This window comes from Crinia signifera, chromosome 4 (assembly GCF_055691185.1).
Source record: "Crinia signifera chromosome 4, ASM5569118v1, whole genome shotgun sequence".
Classification (NCBI taxonomy): domain Eukaryota; kingdom Metazoa; phylum Chordata; class Amphibia; order Anura; family Myobatrachidae; genus Crinia; species Crinia signifera.
In genome coordinates this window covers 209,619,305-209,642,446 of record NC_139220.1, presented here as the reverse complement: position 1 = coordinate 209,642,446, position 23,142 = coordinate 209,619,305, and the positions used below count along the sequence as shown (strand labels likewise).

At 45.7% G+C, this 23,142-nt stretch overlaps 1 long non-coding RNA gene across 1 annotated transcript in view; it reads left to right on the top strand.

Annotated features, from left to right (window-relative positions):
- The window catches only part of LOC146074939 (uncharacterized), a 54,640-nt gene extending 44,044 nt beyond the window's left edge, over nucleotides 1-10,596 (top strand). Inside the window, exon 3 of the long non-coding RNA XR_014473478.1 lies at nucleotides 10,450-10,596. This is a non-coding gene — a long non-coding RNA (uncharacterized LOC146074939). The remainder of the gene's footprint in view (nucleotides 1-10,449) is intronic.
- Nucleotides 10,597-23,142: the final 12,546 nt, after the last annotated feature.

Sequence of the window (23,142 nt, the reverse complement as noted above, 5' to 3'; positions counted from 1 at the left end):
CACTCACAGGGTTAATCTTCCTTTTTGTTAAACAGCTACCCAAAATTTCCCCAACCATATACAGTGTTCCGTACCTGCTGGATACAGTGTTAGGTACAGTGTCTTATACAATTAAACAGACAGTTAAATATTGTGGGTTACAGGGCACTTAGGTCACCCTGGGGGTATGCGTCATTGGGTTGACCAAATCTAGGTCAACATGCATTGGGTCAACCACTGAATGTCGACAGGGATTACAGTAGGTCGACACCTGAAATGGGTTCACATGGATAAAGTCGACAGGGTTTCAAGGTCCATGCAAGCATTAGGTCAACAATCGGAAGGTCGAAAGGCAAAATGTTGACATGAGTTTTTAACTTTTTTTTGAGCCAGCATGTGCCAACACGTGATATTCCATGCCCTAAAATCCATTACGGCATGGTTGGAGAATAAAATAGTGTGCCGAGCACAGCGAGGCACCATGCCCGAAGCATGTCGAGAGCAGCAGTACACTTTGTACATGTTGACTGTGTCAACATTTGGGACAAAAAAAATTGTATTGACCTAATGCTTGTGTCAACCTTCCAACCCTGTCGACCTTAGCCATGCCAACCTATTTCAGGTGTCGACCTAAGCCCTGTCGACATTCAGTGGTTGACCCAATGCATGTTGACCTAAATTTGGTCGACCCAATGACCCATACCCCCCAGGGTGTTACAGCACACAGTTTCCCCACTGATGTTAGTTGTTTTCTTGTTTTGCTAATTTGTTCATGTCCTGCGGCATTGTTGAGGCACCATATAAATAATAATAATAATAATAATAATAATAATAATAATAAAATTAACTACACATTATGGGCTTCTTCTTATGTGATTCCAAATGGTGTCTGGAGAACTTTGGTATAAAATAAAGGAACAGAAAATCATTTAGAAGACCCTTGGCATATCACCGTAGGAACGTTCTGCAGTATTGCTGCTACATTTCCAGAAGGTTTGACACCCAGGTGGTGCCATCCCCACAACACTACCCTGTAATCTTTGACGGTGTAGCATTACTGCCTCACAGCACTGAGGCATGGGTTCGATTCCCACCGTGGCCCTAACTGTGTGTAGTTTATATATTCTTCCCGTACAAAAATATGCTTATAGGTTAATTGGCTTCCAACAAAAATTAACCCTAGAATGTCTGTGTGCGTGTACATGTGGTAGGGAATGTACATTGTAAGCTCTACTGGGGCAGGGTCTGATGTGAACATTCATATATTCTCTGTAAAGCGCTGCGGAATTTGTGTGCCCCAATAACTGTTAATAAATAATAAATAAATCTTTCCCATGTTTATGAAATTGCAGACTGTTCAGAATTGTGTATTACACCATTTTTTAATGCACCAAGGTTAGTTCTAGTGCCAGTTCTAGTTAGTTCAATGTGCAGGGGAAATTGGCAGGGGCGTAGCGAGGGTGGTGCCAGCGGAGCGTGGGCTCCGGGCTCTGAAGAGTAGCAGGGTGCCCGGCACCACACTCGCTGCCCGCCTGTCCACCCTCTGGATGCCGCCCGCCCGTCCATAGCAGAGGCGCAGTGTTTGAAAGTATTACAGAGACTCTGCACCCTGGCCGCCACCACAGGAAACACAAGACACACAGGGGGACCTCTAGCAGCTGACTCCTTTTGTGGCGGTGGCCATCTTTGGAGGGGCACAGGGTCTCTAATGCTGTCAGAAACCCTGCGCCTCTGCTATGCATGGGCAGGACATTTAGGCTGGTGGGCTGGCAATTTAACTCCCCCTGGATGGTGAGCATGTAACCATTCCTCCTGGCCACAAGCATGTAACCTTCTATGCAATGGCCATGTAATCCCCCCTGGCAACAAGTATGGAACTCCTGGCAACCAGCATTAAACCCCAGGCAACCAGAATATAGGTAAGCGACACTTCAGGGACAGTATGCAGTTAAGCAGCACTAGTGGAGGCATAATGTGTGTAAGGCACTACAAGGGGGGGGGGGGGGTGGCATTATATTTGTAAGCAGAACTTGTATGGCCATTATGTGTGTAACACAGTAACACTACAGGGGGGCATTCTATGTGTAAGCGGCACTACTGGGACCATTATGTGTATAATGGGGCACTGCTGGGGGGCATTATATGTGAAGGGGACACTACAAGGGGTGTTATGCATGCAGGGGCGGATCCAGGATAAAATGACAGGGGGGGCACCATGATAAAAAAGGGTTTGGGTGGGGGAGGGGCGGTGTTAGTGGTGCCAGTGTACATGTTAAGAGAGCAGCAGGAGAGGGTGGGAATGGAATTAAAAATAGGCCCTGTCATTTAAAGTACGCAGGCCCACCATGGCGACAAAAGTGAAGGATGTAGTTGTGCGCGCGCCAAAGGCGCGCTCCGGAAAAGGGTGTGTGGCCAATCAACAGGGGGCGTGTCAACACCATATACAACTTCTACACATTATGCAACAAAATACTAGACCCCATTATACTTGCCCCTTACACATGATGCCAAATGGAATGAGCCAAAATTGACATAATGCCACATGGATTGAGCCAAAATTCAAATAATGCCACATGGATTGTGTAAAAATTCACATAATGCCACATGGATTGAGCCAAAATTTACATAATAACACACACAGATTGAGCCAAAATTCACATAATGCCAAATGGATTGAGCCAAATGCATAAAATGCCACATGGATTGAGACAAAATTCACATAATGCCACATGGATTGAGCCAAAATTCACATAATGACACACGGATTGAGCCAAAATTCACATAATGCAACACGGATTGGGAAAAAAATCCCATAATGCCACACGGATTGAGCCCAAATTCCCATAATGCCACATGGATTGAGCCAAAATTCACATTATGCCACACGGATTGAGCCAAAATTCACATAATGCCACATGGATTGAGCCAGAATTCACATAATGCCACACAGATTAAGCCAAAATTCACAATACACTTCATAAACAGGGACATTGTCCACCAAAGGCTCGCATTAAACATTTACACCATAATGTCCATTACACGTTAAGTTACACGCCATTATGTCCATTATGTGTTATGCCAAACACCATAATGCCTATTAAAAACTATGCTACATAAGTGCTGCTTCTCTACATGCTCATTGCCAAGGGTTCCATGCTCATTGCCAGAGGTTCCATGCTCCTTGCTATGTGGGATTACATGCTCATTGCCAAGGGGGAATACATGCTCGTGGTAAATGGGGGACAGCAGAAGTGATAGCCACTGATAGTGGCAGAGCCTGGCTGTAGTCAGAGCACTGCAGGTACCGGCTATTTGAAATAATACCACTTTCACACCAGAAAATGCATTCCCAGGTTGGCCCCTTTTACACCAGCCTAGTCCCTGCATTTTCTGGTGTGAGGGGGAGAGAAAACCACCCCTCCCCCCTTTAACCAGTTATCTCATTTAACCGGTTATATCTTCGGAACCAACTGACCCATTTACATGAGACAAGTATTATATTGAAGAACTTTTGAGTGGGCTTTGAATGATTTTGGTCCAGTGAAACTGGAACGTTTGGTTCCAGAGTAATCTGCTCTCAAAGAACATGAACAGCCATGAAATTACATTTCAAAAATAAAAAAAATCGGTTTACACGCAATATCTCTGCAACCGATTGACCGATTTGGACCAGCCTGGTATCATATTGAAGGCCCAGCGATTTGGAATTGAATGAAATCAACCACAAGCTTCTGTGATGCCAGGGCGGGAACTGGCAGCCGTCAGAACTGGGTGGGGGTCGGAATTGACGGGTCCCATATTATCCTATGGGGAAAAAACGTTACAGGTTTGCCAGGCGATATCTCCGGTTCCCGGGGGGGCTAGAGACACGTTGGAAAGCCCTGGTCCTCAGCTACAAAATAAATGACAGGGGGGGCACGTGCCCGGGTGCCCCCCCCCCCCCTGAATCCACCACTGTACACCATGTCACCTAGCTACTCCTCTGGGATTTGGATTCCCGCATCCACTAGTGTGACTTGGCCAATTTTCATCCGATTCTGAGCTCCTGGAAGGAGGTTTCGCTGAAAAATGGCCTTATCGCATGCATTTTGCTCTGACTCTGACTGAATATTTTTCTCATCCCATAGCCATGAATGGGATCACATATGATACATTGTATGCAAAAGGACCACATACAATGTATCATATGCAATCCTGCCGCCCGGCAGCTGCTGGAGGAGTTGGCGAGTTATCACATGCAATACTTTGCATTAGTGGATGGGGGCCTTAACTCTCTCTGCTCATGTTACCTCTAACCCACCCACAGTGCATATGGTTTTGCCCGTTTTGAGAACAAATTTGCCCTGCGATCAATTCTGAATTAGGCCCAATGTCACTGAGGCTAAGGGAGAAAAGGATTGTGCTGAAAATAGATTTTTACACAGCAGTGGAAGAGTTAATTAAAACACTTATAGGTGCAATACAGAACTTATGAAAGAAAAGCACAAGGGTGGATACTGTTTACAAGCAACACCATTAAACAATATCCTGTTGACAAGTGTACTATTATCCTTAGCACACACACATATACACACGCACCTTTTAAAATGACACTGCAGCATGCAATGTGATAGGGGCAGTGGCACAACTGCTTGACACGCAAGGACCTTATCACATCAGCACGGAGACACTCGTGTGTAGTACAATGATATTCTCCAGGGCCGCCTACAATGACAGTTTAGTCATTCAGAAAAATGAGGAAGCTTATTAGTAATAGTGATACAAATGTTACATGTAGCAGAATAAATACAGAGATATGTCAGTCAGCTTGAATTCACAAACTCTATTAAGTTTGTATGTATGTATATGTATGTATTATAATGTTGAATAAATAAGGCTATGAACTATGTTCATGTTTCATAACCTAAAAATGGCAAAAGCAAAAATACATGAAACAGAGGAATTACAATGTTACACTTATGACGGGTACAAACTGTGATTTTACAACACAATGGGCCTTATTCTGGTCCACATGAAACGCTGTGAAATTTGCAGCGTTGCGTGTGGACTTAATGCCATCTGGAGTGCCGGCCACCCCCCCATCGCACTCTGCGATTCTCCGCTTTGTTTGCGAATGCCCACCCATCACCAGGCAATTACCATGGGAAGACCCAGTGGGAAGACCCAGTGGGAATATTGTTTAGTTTGTACACAATGGGCATTACTGTGGTTCATTCACAAAGGCAAATTCCTTCTCAAATTGACAAAACCATGTGCACTGCAGGTGGGGCAGGTGTAACATGTGCAGAGAGTTACATTTGGGTGAGTTATTTTGTTTCTGTGCAGGGAAAATACTGACTGCTTTATTTTTACACTGCAATATACAGTAGATCATACTCTGAAGTAAAACCCCACCCAAATCTAATTCTCTCTGCACAAGGTTACATATGCCCCACCTGCAGTGCACATGGTTTTGTCCATTTGAGAAGGAATTTGCCTTTGCGAGTGAACCAGAATAAGGGCCAATATGCATGGGCATTAACAAACCACCCTGTCATCTGAACATGCATGAAATCTGACTAAATGATCAGTGACTGCATGTTCAGCAGGGGACCAAGTGACATCATTGAGTGATATCATTCATCCGGCAGCACTGCCAATATCTTTAATGGTATTGGCGGTGCCGTGAATCGCAGTGTGTACATACCTCCCAACTTTAGAAAATTCTAAATCGCTGGCACGAAAAGAGGTTGGATTTAAGGGGCAGATGGATGTGGTCTTGGGGTAGAGGTGACGTGGCCTATCATAGCGAGCCCCAGTTTTTTCATCTTTGGTGTTGTGCCCAGTGCTCCCCTAGTGACTGAGCAGCCCTTGGCTCCCATCAATCCCTCCTTCCCTGCAATGAAAAGATGCCGCTTGTGCACAGTATCTCTTCAACGATCACCGGCTCTCCCCAACTGCCGCTCCCCCCCCACTGCCATTCGTGTACATTTTGAAAAATCCATCCCTTTCTGCACCTCTGAACCTATGACCCTGGTCGTAGAGGAGATATATCTATCTTCTATTCATTGTTAGTATGTCCATTAACTGCAGTAAAGAGTTCTTTGACATGGCCGGAGAAAAAGATCTGGGGAAGAGATTGAATGTTGAGGAATGGTTAGATATCCATCAAAGAGCAGTTTAGGCTGGCCATACATGCTTATTGCCCGGGTGTATATATCATTGCCAGTGGTTTTTTACTCATTGCCAGGGTTTCTTACTCATTGCCAGGGGGTAAGATGCCCATTGCCGGGTTTTTTTTTTTTTTATAATTCTTTATTTTAAAGTGGTCACCCAACAGAGTAACAAACATAGGGCTGCATTTATCAAGTAATATTTGCGGCTAAATCGCTTAGTCAAAATCTCCAGTGCATCTAGCCAAGAATCTCTTCCAAAATTGCTTAGTCAAAATTGTCCATTAGCCAAAATCTCTCTGTGTGTACACCCCTTAAAGGTCATACACACTGGGCGACTATGTCCAGTGTGTATGGACAGCGATGATCACTATCATCGCTACGGGGAAAGCCGCTCAGTGCATACACACTGAGCGGCTTTCCTACTGCCCGGTGCCGACGGAGGGGGGAGGACGGCATTGCATAGCGGAGCGCTATGCAATGCCGTCCTGAAAGCTGCTCATCTGCTGGTATAACCAGCAGATGAACGGCTTTCCCCAGCGATGTTGCGGGAGCGCGCAGCAGCGATCACTGCTCATCGCCGGGCCATACACACTGGGCGGCTTTAAGTTGAAAGCCACTCAAACCTGCGGTTTTGAGCGACTTTCAGCTCAAAGTCGCCCAGTGTGTATGGGACTTAAGAGTAAACTAGAATAAGGCCCAGTGTCTAGACTTACCTTTATGGCTCTATTTATTATCAGTTGTGGCCAGCCTCCAAAAATACATATTCGTTATCACTGCAATCCATGGCAATAAAGAATCCCAGCTGTACCGTTGTGAGTGGGTAGTACAGTCTCTGATAGGAGCCCATCCCATTAAGAAGTATTATGACGGCAGTATGATAACTTTACTTCCTGTCTCGTTCCCTCAGCTGTGCTACTGCTCATGCTCCAACAGTTGCTGGGATAGGAGCACCGCCCTCTATTTTGCCTCTGAGCACCTGGTATGAACTTACACCCTGGCATTGGTGTCACTAGGGTGTTGTGAACCGCACCTGGGTGTCATCCTTCCAGGGGTGGTATAAGTTGACAGCAATTAAGTTGACAGTCAATAGGTCAATGGCTATTTTTCATCAAACAAAAGGTTGACATGCATTAGGTCAACATGGCCAAAAAGTTGACACAAGCAATAGGTTGACATGGAAAAGGTCGACATGCATTTTTCAAACAAAGGTGGTTTTTCATACCTAACTATCTATGTGGATATAGAAGGACAAAATAATTGTGTGCCCGTCGCATGGTGAGTGAAGCGAGCCATGTGAGGAGACCCAAAACTCTTATACTGTGTCCATGTTGACTTATGTCGACATAGACATGAAAAATTTAAAAAATTCATGTCGATCTTTTTCATGTCGACCTTTTCCATGTCAACCCATTGCTTGTGTTGAAATTTTGACCACGTCTACCTAATGCATGTTGACCTTTTTCATTTGTCGACATATTGACTGTTGACCCTATGACCCATACCCCCAGGGGTGACACCAATATGTAGTCTCCTACTCAGTAACCCTGAGCTACAACACTGTGACGTTATTGTCTAGCACCCTTCTGTCACTGAGGATGACAGAGAGAGTGCAGAGAGACCGCGCCCCTTCCTCAATGTGAATCCTCTTTAAGATTTGCATGGCTCACCAGGTGCAGAGCAGCAGGTACTTTTCAGGGGGTGTGGTCTAATTGTGGGAGATGTGACCATGCACCATTATGACACGTACACACAGAGCGATCCCCGCTGCTTCAGATAATGAACCGGCATCAGCAAGTGCTGGCGGACTTGGCGAATGATGGCGTAGGGGGCATTCTGTATTCTTCCATCATTAAAGATCTTCTCCCTCATCTCTGCATGCATCAGCCGTCATGAACAGCATACACACTGGCCAATAATGATATCGCTCAGAAGGGATAAAATTAGCAATATCGCTCCTTGTTTCGCCCAGTGTGTACGGGGCTTTAGAATAAAATACAGAATAAAGTAGCAGTGTAAACACCGCCCTGGCCACACTGCAGCATGTGGTAGGTTGAGAAGAACTCCCGCAGCTGCTGCTGCTGCCAGGTAGTAGGGGCCCCACTGGACCCATCACTTGGACCTGGGTCCAGGTCATTTGTACCCATCCCCACCTCTATCTGCACCACTGACCTCACTGAGCCGTGACCTCTGTTAAATAAAGCCCTGTTGCTATATATCCTTTACTTTAATTGTTATTAGAAATAGTAATCACCTCATCATTATCAACAATGAACCTAGAGCACTGGGCTTCAGAAGGCCTGGTGGCAGTGTCAAACAATACCATTTTTCATGCGTAAAAATACAGATTTAGAACAGATTTCTAAACTAGTAAGCCGGGTAATGCTTCCAACGCTAGTAGATGTAGTTTCACTCGCTGCCAACAGAGGGCAGTGTAAGCCCGCTCGCAGCTAATGCTTCAAATGCTAGTAGATGTAGTTTCACTTTCTGCCAACAGAGGGCAGTGTATGCCTGCTCGCAGCTAATGCTTCCAACGCTAGTAGATGTAGTTTCACTTTCTGCCAACAGAGGGCAGTGTATGCCTGCTCGCAGCTAATGCTTCAAATGCTAGTAGATGTAGTTTCACTTTCTGCCAACAGAGGGCAGTGTATGCCTGCTCGCAGCTAATGCTTCCAACGCTAGTAGATGTAGTTTCACTTTCTGCCAACAGAGGGCAGTGAATGCCTGCTCGCAGCTAATGCTTCAAACGCTAGTAGATGTAGTTTCACTTGCTGCCAACAGAGGGCAGTGTATGCCTGCTCGCAGCTAATGCTTCCAACGCTAGTAGATGTAGTTTCACTTGCTGCCAACAGAGGGCAGTGTATGCCTGCTCGCAGCTAATGCTTCCAACACTAGTAGATGTAGTTTCACTTTCTGCCAACAGAGGGCAGTGTATGCCTGCTCGCAGCTAATGCTTCAACGCTAGTAGATGTAGTTTCACTTGCTGCCAACAGAGGGCAGTGTATGCCCACTCACAGCTAATGTTTCAAATGCTAGTAGATGTAGTTTCACTTGCTGCCAACAGATGGCAGTATAAGCCCACTCAAAGCAAATGCTTTCAATGTGAATGAAGACACATCCCCTGGCATGTCTCCGCAGCAGGAGAAATCATTCGATGGTCGTCAACCATCAAATGATGTCTCCTGGCTTCGCAAAGAAAAGTCAGTCTGAACTAACGTTTATTTGTGTGTGCCTGCCTGGAAACATCGGCCCGAAGGCATTGGCCTGCCCCCATCCTAATGGGAACGCCCAGCATTTTATGGGGACGGCCATAGAAATCTGTGCGTTCTCATGGGCGACCCCCCTCCCCGCTGCCATCCACCCCTGGTCTGCCCCGATCCTTTTGAATGGCGACTATGTAAGTCGCCAAAGCCGTTCGCAAAGGGGAGCTGCACATGTGCATAATAGACCATGCACACGCGCAGTCACCAAAACACCGGGACGGGGCCCAACTTGCAGTATTGCGAGAAGATCCCCCTAAGCCCATATGGGGCAGTGATGCAGTTTACACATTTTCTCTCATAACGCTACGCTACTTGGTGGCATTGTATAAATAAATAATAATAACACATTAATACTAACATAGCTTCATATTTGCTTTAGTTATCTCTGATTATTTGTTTATTAGATAGTACAGAAAGCAAATGCTGCATATAGTATAATTATAATAACTCTATATGATTGATCATTGGCGCTTTATTTTCTAGTCCAGCACATCAGCTACTCATCTATTCTCAGTGGCACGAACTTGGAGCTAGCCTGGGCATGACTCAAGGGTAGGCATTTTCAAGCTATTGCATGCTGCAAGCTGGATAAACTACATCTAACCTGTTTGATTCAGATATATATTGAAGATAAGGTAATTTAGTGCTGTTGTAGACATCCCCATTGCTGGAAGCAAACAAAAATTCCCTCTCCTTGTATATGAGAAACAGTCACGCAAAGACTTCATCTGCAAAACTCCTAATGACAGCATTTCCCCCAGTGTATCATTAACCCTCAACCTGAAGATCACTCACACTTGGCAGCTGGAGGAGATGGGAGCTGAGAGAGGAAAGACTTGTAGACACTAGCCAATATTTACTATGTTATAGTAGACACCTACCCAAGGGCTGAATTTTCCACCACGCTTCCAATTACAAAGCAGAAGCACGTAATATTACACGTAATATTGCCTGTCTACACCTTGTCTGTTCTATAACCGAAACCTCATGTAATCTTTAACCTCATCTTTTAAAGGTTATACGCTAATGTATCTAATTTATTCCTTTAAATACAGCATTCAAATCTACCAAAAGACTGAATCATCTGATGACCAGTAACCCACTGACCCCTCCAGCTGACAATACATCTATACATTATATCTAGTTGCTGCTACTAGGGATTTCTCCTTTGTCATTTACATCTGGAATTGCAGTAAAGAAGATTCCCATGTGATAAATAAACATCTGGAAATGCTTGCTAGATATTGGTGGTGTTGCATTTATTTCACTCTAGTGAGGTTACAAAAAAGTGACTAGAGCTGTGTACACATGGGGGCGATAGGGGCTGAAATCGCTGGAAATATGGTCGCAGGCAACCATATTGCCAGTGATGGGAGTGTGCACCCAGTGATAAATCGGCGGGTGCGTGCTCCCGTTTTCAGCCCCTTTCTAATCGCTGGTCGCAGGAGCTTGCTCCTGCGACCAGCGGATTACCTCTGATTACCTCTGCTGCACCCATCTCTGGTCGCTGATGAAAAGGAGAAACTGAGCAATATATCTCCCCCATGTGTACGGGGCTTAAGGAGCCCCAAGCTGTCAATACAATGGGACCCAACATGGCCATCGGAACCATCAGTGGGCCTGGATCTCGGAGGATCTATCCCCCATTCGCCCTCTTAGCAGAGTGGAGCAGGAGTGGGTGCAGCAGTGGTGGGTGCCCATCAATACTGACCCATGTGGAGAATGATGTGCCCCTGAATCTACTATGATTCTACTAGGATACATGACCAGTCAGTCACAGTGAGCAAATCAGGGCTTGCCATGGCAACAATCCAAGATGGCCACAGTGGCCAATTGTGGTTCACCGCATAAATGCCCCACTACCTGGAGTCATATTACATTTTATTAAGTTTAATGGCATAGCGGTAGCAAGCAAGAGCTCCTCAGGAACTAATATAAAAGAAGGGGCAAAAAAGATAGTGTCACTAAAAGTGACCATTGCCAAAGTGCAAAAGAGCTTGAGCTTGCACCCAAACCTCACCTTAGCCATAACCCTTGAACTAAACCCAATACAGGTTGAGTATCCCTTATCCAAAATGCTTGGCAACAGAAGTCATTTGAATAACGGATTATTCCATATTTTGGAAAATATTTATATTTCAATTAGATATCTTGAGGATGGGACCATGTGTGAACACAATATGCATTTATGTTGTGCAAATACAACAAACACATGAAATACACACAAATATATTTTATTTGGGAATTAAACATGATTCAAAACATGAAACAAAGTTTGTGTACTATTTTAGGCACTCTGTTGTACTATTGCTAAGCAATCATTTTCTTGCAGGCATTTACTGCCAGGTACATATTATGCCCCCAGTAGTGCCTGTTACAGATGTCCCCAGTAGTGCCAGTTATATGTAATGTCCCCAGTAGTGCCCGTTACAGATGTAGTGCTAGTTACAGATGTAGTGCTAATTACATATCATGCCCCCAGTAGTGCCAGACCAGTTACAGTTAATGCCCCCAGTAGTGGCAGTTACAAATGTTCCCAGTAGTATTTTTAGCCTAGGAAAAAAAAAGATGTACATTCTGGGACTTGGAGAACCACAAGTACCAGCATGCAGGGTCCACTGGAACTTGTAGTCCTACTACAGAACCAAAATCCCAAGAACTATTCGCACACCCGGCAGGCAGCGTTACATGGCTCGTAATTGTCACAATCCTGCCTGAACTCTGTGTGTTTGTTCTGTCATACCTGCTTGTCAGTCCTGTGTATCCCAGCCTGCTGCAGCAAGGTTATCATGTGTCCTGAGCCTGTGCTAGTAATGAGCACCTGGGTGAGTTCTGATTCAGCCATTAACTCCGTAGTTACCAGTGAAATGGAATCATGCAAGTTCCCTGCTTAGCCTGTTGGCGTCCTTTAGAGACTGTTCCAGGTTTTGCTATTCCCAATCACCCCGCTGCCCAATCAGTGCTACTCTGAGGGGTTATCCTCTCAGATCTGGATGCACACCTTGCTTGTGCATCGTCACTACTAAGCTCAATGCTGTAGGAGCGCTCTCTGAAGAGGCTCCCAAGTACTGAACCACTCTGACAGCAAGCTCATGTGCACCCCTGACCTGCACCTGTGGTCACCTGTTACCTTCACCGCTGACCTTAAGTTACCTGCACCTGTGGTCACCTGTTACCTGCACTGCTGACCTTCCATTGCCTGCACCTGTGGTCACCAGTTACCTGCACCTGTGGTCACCAGTTGCCTGCACCTGTGGTCACCTGTTACCTTCACCGCTGACCTTAAGTTACCTGCACCTGTGGTCACCTGTTACCTGCACTGCTGACCTTCCATTACCTGCACCTGTGGTCACCAGTTGCCTGCACCTGTGGTCACCAGATACTTGCACCTGTGGTCACCTGTTATCTGCATAGCTGACCTTCAGTTACCTTCACCTGTGCTTCTGCTGCATCATCTCGGTGCTTCCGGCACCTGTGATTTTGCTGCATCATTTCAGTGCTTCCGGCACCTGTGCTCCACCCTCATCAGTCCCAGCTGCCAGCACCTGTGTACCTCCGGTCCCTAGTACCTGTACACCGCCAGCTGCCAGTACCTCCTCCGGTCCTCAATACCTCTACACCTCCAGCTACAACTTCCAAGTGTCCGGTCCAATTCCCATGGTGACTTCTCCCAGCTCCAGTCATTTCCACTAGCTTCCCCAAAGACTATTACAGACTCTGATACTCATCATTCCTCAAAGTAATCATCTGTACCATTATTCCCATTGTGCAATAAACTTCCTTCATCATATTTACATGCCTCTGAGATTTGTTTCCATTGGTAGTCAGCTAGCCACCAAGGTCACTCCCAGGTCCACCAATCCCCAGTCGTGACAGCAATGCAGCGAAATACCGCTGCTTTGTGTGCCAACCAGAATCAGTGCCTTTATCTCTTTCAGTGTAGATGGAATTTCCCGAACACTAATTCATCCTTAAGGTTTTCAGAAAGCCCATGCCAAAAGGTTGCGATTAAGGACTCGTCGTTCCAATGAAGTTTGGAGGCTAGGGTCTGGAATTCAATGATGTACTGACCCACAGTTCTAGTTCCCTGGTGATATTTAAGGATGTAGATGTGGTGCGCCCAGCTTCATCAAAAATACTTTGAAAAGATTCCAAAAATTTTGTGTAGTCAAGAAGGGTAGGATTAAACCTTTCCAATAAGGGCGACACTCACTCCAGAGCTTTACTGAAACAGGTAGTTTGGTTGTGGACCCGGAGGAGCTTGGTGTATGGGGCCATGACTTGTGGAGGCAACAACAAAAGTAGCAGGTTTAAGATAAGATTTATTCATATGCAGTATGAAACACAACAGACTGAGTAGCATTGGTAATATAATGAAACAGACCAAAAGACAATGAAGGTGTTCTGTGCTGAAAGAGTGCAGGTCAGTCAAACAAGTGTTCAGGCATGAGAAGCAGTGAGCAGAACTGCAGTACAGACCAGTTAGCAGGGCAGTACACCAGTAGGACAGTTCAGAGGGGCACAGTAGGTGCCAATAATGAGCACAATAGATTACCAAGAGGTACTGAGGCAGAGCACAGTAGGTTACCAAGATGTACAGTACCGTAGAAGAGCACACTTAGTTCCCAAGCTGTACTGTAGTAGGTGGGAAACTCCGGTGTTTGTAAACCACATGGTGTTTATAATGGCCATAGTGCCAGCGGAGACTAGGAACAAGGAACACATAAGTAGAGTTGACAAGGGGTGACACTTGTGGCTGTAATGGGTGCTTCTGCGCACGGTGCAAATAGATGAGTGCTGGCAGAGCAAAACCACACTTTGTGATAAAAGTGGGGTCACTGAAGATGCCAGAAGATCTGAGGCAGCAGTGAACCAAGCAAAAGAACTAATGGCGGCCACTGCTAAAATGAAGGCTACATTAAGCCTGAGGGTGGTCTGAGTTGTCCAACCTCCAGCGTGGATGACCCAGGTTTGGTAACCTAGGCCATCAAATGTTGTTCATTAGTCCTGGGGGCATTATAAAGCACTAGAAAAATTATAGATTGCTATCCATGTGAACATCGAGTGAGAATATGATAGTGTGCTGAGCGCAGCAAGCCACTGTGACCTAAGCATGGGGAGCGCAGCGAGCCATGCGAAGGGAGGTGGTACACTTATACGGTGTCCATGTCGGCATATGTTGACACAGACACACTAAACATGAAAAAAATCGTGTCAACTTTTTAACTGCTGACAATATCCATTTTGAACTTAAGCTTATGTTGACCTTATTGTCAATGTCTACCATTTTTAGGTGTCAACCTAGTCATTGTCGACCGTTAGTGGTTGACCTAGTGACTGTCGACCTAGACATTTTTATACCATAACCATCACAGCACTGTTGGGTAAATACGTTACAGTCATGTTTTGCTATCTGCTCTGTTTACCATTGCTCCCGTGTTTCTCTCTCTCTGTTTCTCATTTTAATATAGAAACAATTCTCCTTGCTAGCTCTATTAGCCAGAGGCGTACCTAGATGTTCGTGGGCCCCATAGCAAAAGTTTGTAAAGGTCCCCTATTTAGCAACTGATGGTGATAAATGTATGTAAACCATATTACTTAGACAGCAAAGATGGGCCCCCTTCAGCTCTGGGCCCCAGAGCAGCTGCACCCCTTGCACCTATGGTAGTTACGCCCTTGCTATTAGCCATATATAGGCATTGAAAGAATAACAGGTAGCATAATGTATATTTTATTATATATACCTTAGCATTGAACTCTAAAGGCCCCCATACACTAGGGCAACTTGTCCTTAGGACAAGTCGCCCCCGACTTCCCCCTGAGCTTCCCCGGCTGCTCCCCGGGGGAGCTTGATTAGATTGGCACTTGATGTGCCATTTTTTACATGTGATAAATCGTCTCGATTTATCACATGTAAAAAACCCGGGGAGCAGGGGGGGGGGGGACGCTGCGGGGGACACAGGCGGCATAGAGCCGGGAGCTGTCAGTGCTAGAAAAAAAAAGCCTATACAATGAATGGGCAGCCTGTGATTGGCTGAGTGCTCTCTCAGCCAATTGCTGACTGGCTGAGAGAGCGCTCAGCCAATCACAGGCCGCCCATTCATTGTATGGGCTTTTTTTTTTTTATTCCGTACTGACAGCTCCCGCCGGCTCCCCCTGCCCGGCTCTATGCCGCCTGTGTCCCCCGCAGCGTCCCCAGCCCCCCCTGCTCCCTCTTCCGCCGCGCCGCCCCACTAGGTCCCAAGTCGGGTGGTCGGACGTGCAGCAGGTCCGACCACCCGACGCAGATCCGATGCGCACGGGACCGCGCATCGGATCTGAGGGGACATCAAAACTAGCCGATTTTGGTCCGATTTCGGCCAGATCCGACTGATCTGGCTGAAATCTGACCAAAATCGGCTAGTGTATGGGGGCCTTTAGCTTCTAGCTTTAACATTGCTATATCTTATGCTTATCTAATCACTTATGTTATCACTGTCCATGTAATGGACATGTATTACAGAGAGGCAGATATATATGAGATCATTAAATAAATAGATTGGATGTAAATATAAGACAAAAAGATATACATGACATAAATAGATACAAGATAAGTGGTATGTAATAAATATCATATAGTTATTAAATACTTTAGGCAGAGATAAGGAAGATGAGATAGTTAGGATTGATAAATATGGGAAATGTGGATAAACATAGGAAATGGATACAAAGGGTTTAATCAATTCCTGTCACCATTTCCGACAGCATTGTAGAGGCATCTCGGCAGAAGAGACCCAACTTTTAAAGCTGTTGGGCCCATTTTGCCAAGATTGGCCGTGGATTATCAAGATCATGGCCGTATCTTGACAATCCACGCCATTGACACGGCCACGCCCCCCCCCTTCGACGATCAGAAGGTGGGTCATTGAATTCCGCTTGCTGATAAGCAGTAATTAATTTTATACCCCCAAATCATTCCATAAGCAAGCACAGTTTCAAAGAGATTCAGTAGAGACACATGGTGTGAGGGAAGGGCGAGCAGGACGTCGCCCGCCAATAGAGAGATTTTGAACTCAGGCGAGGCTATGTGGAAATGGGAGGAAGGTGGATTTGAGTGTCCAGCTATTCTAAATATAAAGCAAATATTAAAGGGGATAATGGGCACCCCTGATGAGTACCACTGGAGAGACAGAAAAGCTCAAAGATAACACCATTTACAGAGACATTAGCCAAGGGGTGATAGTTGAGTACACAGAGCCCAGTGAGGAAGGCACCATCAAACCCAAAGTGGAGAAGAGCATCAAGAATGAAGGACCAGTCAATTCTGTCAAATGCCTTCTCTGCATCAAAATAGAGCAGTAGGGCAGGCATTTTGTCAGCATCAGCTCAATAGGCAAGATCAGATACACTTCTGGTGTTGTTTTGTGCCTATCTCTGTGTGTGGATTATTAGATAGACCAGAATTAGCTTGAATACTATTGGTCAACAGTGAAAAGGTTGACGCAGGAAAAAGGAATATATGGTCAGCATGGACCTAGCAGGGTCTAGCTGCCAAATGCAGCATGGCCCCTGTCATCGGTCTGTCGCTGCCCTCATTGGAAACTGTGTATAACCTTGCCAATGCCAGATGCTGCCCCTAACGATGTTGGGCAGGGTATCCATCTTAGGTGTGTACCCAGCAGAAAATTTGAATTTCTTCAAGAGTGGTAGTGAACAGTTGTCAGTTGTGGCTGGCTGCCAATCAAAACACACAAAATAAAGCTAGGATTTTATGAAAATATATGTAAACATATTTACAAAATTAGCAAAAGCAGTGAAGACAAGGTGTAGCTCCAATATACCAATATAGGCAATTTTGTGATTTTGCTTAGTCTAAATCATGATGACGCTGCCTGTACAGCCGTATAGACACTGCAGGTCTAGTAAAAATATGATTGCCTGCAGACAGTGTCTTTTCGTCCGGGCGATAGCGATGGTGCGGGCCACGCATCACTATTGCCCGCTGTGTACACATGGGCGATTCAGGCAAACCTACTAAGCGATTGTAGTCAATATCGCTTAGAAGAATTGCATTGTGTGTACACCCCTTAAGCCTTGGAGAGAGATATAGTAAAAGGAAGACAAACACAGCGTGTAACATGGTAGTTAGGAGCTGGTTTGTCATTTATCTTTCTCTACTTTAACAGGCTTAGTACATCTCCCCCTTAACCAGTTTAGTTGCAATGCAAACAATAACAAAAGAGAAACCTGAATATACAATAAGGATCAGGTATATACAGTACTTTGCAGATAAGAGACACTTGGAACCAGATTTTTTTTTGCCTGAACTACTGTAAATGGAAATAGCATCATTTAAAGAGAGTGTCAACCTTGCAGAACTGATGCTCTTTTCCCACATCTACTTTGAGCAGGTGCAACTAATTTGACATGGATGCTTTTGAAAGATGAGGGGATCTGCAAGGGTGCTAATCCCAACTGGATGAGTTGGGTGGATTGTTAGTAGAGCTCCAGTTAATGACAATTTTTAATTTAAAATGAACCATAAATAAGTAACTTTTATGGATTCATAAATTTAATTTATTCATATATTGAATTGTGGCATATTAAAGTCCACCAAAAAACAATATTCAGTTTCCGTTTCAGTAAAAAATATCTAAAAGGAAAAGGGCTTGTTCTAATTCTGTCGATTCTGTAGAAAGTGTTTAAAAAGATAAACTGTGTGGGGGACCCTCCCCCATAATCTTACTATTGGAGCCCTGCAGGGCCGCCATCAGGGGGGTGCTGTGGGTACAGCTGTCCTGTGCCCAGCTTCTCTTACAGAGAGGGAAGGGCCCGGGCCACTGATTCTGCCCACCCGTAAGCTGAGATCAGTGAGATTCGTAAAGTGCTTCTGTGTGCAAGCCCTGATTGGCTTACAAGTCGGCAGCATATTTTAAATGGCTGCCAGCATCTGGAGGTGAAGAAGCCTGCACTCTGGGAGCAGTGGGGTGGGCGTCGTTCAGTGCAGGCAGCACGGCAGAATGGGGGGGGTGTCTGTGCTTCACTCAGGTCCCCCCCCCCCAGCAGAGCCGGGTGGTAAGTGAGTAGAGTGGGGCTCGAACTAGATATCAGTCTCGGGCCCCACAATTTCTAGTGGCAGCCCTGGAGCCCGGGGCTGAATTACACAATACCCCTGTGATCTTTTTCCCCTGTATTTTTTGTAACCAGGAGCAGTCCAAGAGCCCTAAGCTGGTTATTTACATACAGGGGACCCCTATGCAATTTTACCCCTGTATTTTTTGAACCAGGACCGCTCAAAGAGCCTGGGCTGATTATGCATAGGAAGGGGGACCCCTCTCAGGTTTTTTCTTTTTGTTAACACCTTCTACAAATTTACACAAAGAAGCACTACACTGATCTCAGTGATCTATGCAGTGCTTCAGCATACACGCTGCTCATGAGCAGGGTTTTTGAAAAGTGTTTTCTCCCAGTTATTGTGATTTTACACTTGTGATTAAAATCACGATTCTTGGTAAAGATCTGTGTTCTATGTTTTTTGTAAATGACCATACCTCCCAACAGTCCCGAAAACCGCGGGAATGTCCCGGTTTTCGGGGACATTTCCACGTCCCTCCCACGGCCGGCAGTGTCCCGCGGCGATAAGGGGAGGGGACTGTTGGGAGTCCCCCCTGTCGGCTGTGAGCAACCTGGAATAAACGCTGTGCGCATGCGTCTATTCCCGCAGCCAGGGGGCTGGGGGCATGGCTAGAGGCTCACAGAGCCTCTGGGTCATGCCCCCATAGCGGCAAAATGGTGGCCTCGCGGGTGAGCAGCGAGTATAGGCCACGCCCCTAAATTAGACCACACCCCCAAAATGAGGCCACACCCCTGATATTTTTCAGCGCGTGGTCCCCTGTCCCTCCTCCGGACCCCCAAGAAGTTGGGAGGCATGATACTTGCCAATGGTGTATCTAGTCAAGAGTGAACTCTCCCCCTTGATTTTCATTAGTTTTGTGACTTTACACCACAGTTTGCCTTTAGCAATTCTCAATGTAGAGAAAATTGGGATCCAAAAATCAGGGACCCGGGAATTCACTCTCGACCAAACATGGACCTTAGTAAATTTACCCCTAATTCACCATAGACTCCTCGGTGTGTCAAACTAAACTAGAAGTGATGACAGCAATAGTAGGCCTCCATATTTTAACTTTTTTTAAATTTCTCTATTATAAATGCCAATAATAGAATATACAATAACCGCTGTTCTACATACTAAATAGACATTAATACAAAACTTTCTGCTGGGAAGAAACTGAAAAATAACAAGCTCTTGTTTATTGCCAGGTATTGTCAGCTCTCTTTTCCCAAAAAACATAATCCTTTTGTTAAAAAAGTTCAGCATTCAATATGTCTCCTCAGGGGCCAGTTGCACTAAGCTTCAAAAGTGATAAAATGGAGAGTGATAAACAGCCAGCCAATCAGCTCCTATCTGCCATGTCACAGACTGTGTTTGAAAGATGTCAGGCAGGAGCTGATTGGCTGGCTGTTTATCACTCTCCATTTTATCACTTTTGAAGCTTAGTGCATCTGGTCCTATCTCCCTTCCAAACTGTTTAGAGAAGGGCACATTTTCTATTCTTCTAAACTATTCTACACTCTCGGCAGAACCAAACCCTTGTTCCTATAACAAACTGGAAGTGGCATATCGTTGTTAAACCTGTTGGTGCGGCCTTCTTGGATGAGCCAACCCACAGAGAGACAGTGAATGGAAAGACTGTGCCTTTAAGTCACCTGGTTACAACTCTAGTATTGCGTAATTTACCATTGGGTTTACTATCTTCCATGAGACTTACAGTATCTATGTTCTCTATTGTGCCCCATACTCTTTTGTTCCCATCTTCTTATTGTACTATTTACCATAGGTAGAAGTTGCTATTACTACATTGTTTTCAACATCACAGCAGCAGGGTTCCCTGTAGTCTCCGGACTGTGAATCCTTCACTATGCTCGCAGCACAGACCTTGGCCTCACCACTCCTAGAAAATTGGAGTGACATGTCCCCCATTTCCATGACACTGGCTGTTAATGCCTCTGCCTGTTAATCAGGCTATTCTGTTCAGGACCCACATGGCACATGCACAGAACACTGAGTACGGGAAACTGTGCTACTGATTGAATGTTATGATGGCCACCAGGTGGTACTAGGTGGTGCTATTGCTCTTGCTCAGAAGTCCTTAAAGCCTCCTGCCTGCTAATACTTCACCTTTAACAGGCACTTTTCCCTGGTGGATTAGGTCCACCAGATACTGGGCTGCTTCCAGGACTTCCAATTGGACAAGGCTGCTACATTAGGCTGGGCAAGGCAAGTACAGAATTTGAGTCAGGCTGGAACACGAAGGAAGGACAAAACAGACAAGACAAAAAGGAACAAGAATACACTACTGTGTGCGACTGGTACTGGACCACTGTACAGGATGGTGCACACTAGTGTCACTATACTGCAGATATCAGCGCACAGACAGGGTAGTGGACTGCAATAGCCGAGGTGTAGTGTACTGGTCGCTGATAGTTCCATTGGCACAGCCATCTGTCAGTCACCTCAATAACTTTGCTCCCACAGTACAATCATTTTACTCCTTGTCTGTAACCCCCTAGTCCTGGTGCCCTAGGCTGCAGCCTAATCAGCCTATTGCTTATTCAAGCATTACCCCCCCCCCCCCCCCGGCCTCCCACTAGCAGAGTACAAGTGTGCGGACCAAGGGGAACCCAATAGCCTGTTTTGATCTGAATCGCTTCACCATAGCCCAGTCTCCCACTATAGGAAATGCTGGAAAGTATGGGTAAGACTGCACTTCAATCTGCTGTGATCAATATAACTGATTGGCAGGCAGGTCAATACATGAAAGAATGGTTTCTTGAGTTACTTCCGGAGGAAGAATAACCTTAGTGTGAATTACCATTTTATTAGTAAAAGTAAATCTAAACATTTAAGTAATTCTTATCCAACATTCTTTTTCATTCATTTTTTTAAGTTACATAAGAAGCCTTTCAGACTGTAATCATCTACCATCATTCATGCACTGGAGTGTGACGAGGGACCTAATGTCTGCTGGAAAGACCGGTGCTCTGAGAGAACTGCATTCAGTAGCTGTGACCCAGAGCCCTGCTGATATGTAATTGTTATCCTTTATTGTTGGGTTGGCGTGCCGGAGAATAATGCTGTATGAATAGGAAAGGAAGCAAGTACTATGAACTTGTGATGTGAGTTTGTGAGATCTGGGTTTGCCTAACACCCTGAGATCAGCCTGCTGCTTCTACCTCCTGCTGTACAGAGAATTCTGCAACACTATGATAACTAAGTACAGCGCTGGTGTATTAAAAATCCAACCCAGGTAACTTCCATGTGTAACACTGCCCTTGCAGAGAACAATGAAACAAAGATTATGCTTTGTTTTACTTTAATGTAATTGTAATAAATGAACATTCCCACCAAGTATACATGCTGTAGTATTCTGCAAAATGTGTTTATGCCATTGATGCAGTGCCCATTTTTGTGCTTGGAACTAAGAGCCTGATTCTGGTTGGCTGGGTAAACTGCGGAGATCGCAGCTTACCAATAGCCAGAGAGGCCTACCGATGCCGTTTTGCGAGCGGATGCGTAATGAAGACACATCTCCTCACATGCCGCCGCTGCAGGTGAAATCATTCGATGGTCACGACCATCGAATGGTTTCTCCTGCCTTCGTAAATAAAAATCAGTCTCAACTGGCTTTTATTTGCTGGTGCCGGGGCGAAGACAGGGTGGGGGTGGCTAACGTCATGTGACTGCATACCCATGAGAACGACCAGCATTTTCATAGGGACGCCCATAAAACGCTAAAGAAAACACTACAGGTCTCTAAGCACATCGGCCTTGTTTGGAAATGTCTAAGATACATCGGGGGAAATTTACCAATATGAAAAACCTAGTTTTTCGTATTGGTATTTTCCCTACGACTGCATACGACTGTTTCAGTCGTATGCAAAGTCGTGTTCCGGAGGATCAGTTACAAAGCAGTCATATACGACTGCTTTGTAACCCACCGATGTCGTAGGAATTCGTATTAGCAGCCGTATATACGGCTGCTAATACGAATTATTTGTAGGCAGTCTGCACGGATCAGTCAGATCCGTGCAGGCTGCAAGGTGTAAAAAAAAATTAAATAAATAAATAATAAAAAAAAAAACCGGCGTGGGGTCCCCCCCACAGCCGAAACCAGCACCAGGCTGACAGAGGCTGGAGCCGGTAATTAAAAATCAGGGAACCCGACAAATAGGGGCTCCCCGATTTTTAACAACCAGCCCCAGGCTCCAGGTCCGGGGCTGGTTCCCAAAATACGGGGGACAAAATGACTAGGGGTCCCCCGTATTTCAAGAACCAGCCCCAGGCACAACCAGCCGGCAGGCTAATGCCACAGCCGGGGGGAGACTTTTTATGCAAGTCCCCCCGGCCAAAGCATTAACCCTACCGACCAGTCAGCCTGGCCAGGGGCCCTGGGGGAGTGGGGACCCCCCCAATAAAGGGGTCCCCCCCTCCAGGACTTACCTGACCAGGCTGAAGCCTGGTGCTGTCCTCGATGCCCCTGGGCGGTGGGCATCGAGCTGATAGTGTTGTAAAAAATAGAAAAAACTATTGTTTTTTACTGTGGCACTACAAGTGCCAGCAAGCCTCCCCAGCAAGCTGGGACTTGGAGAACCACAAGTCCCAGCCTGCTGGGCATTAAAGGGCCCGCTGGGTCTTGTAGTGCCAC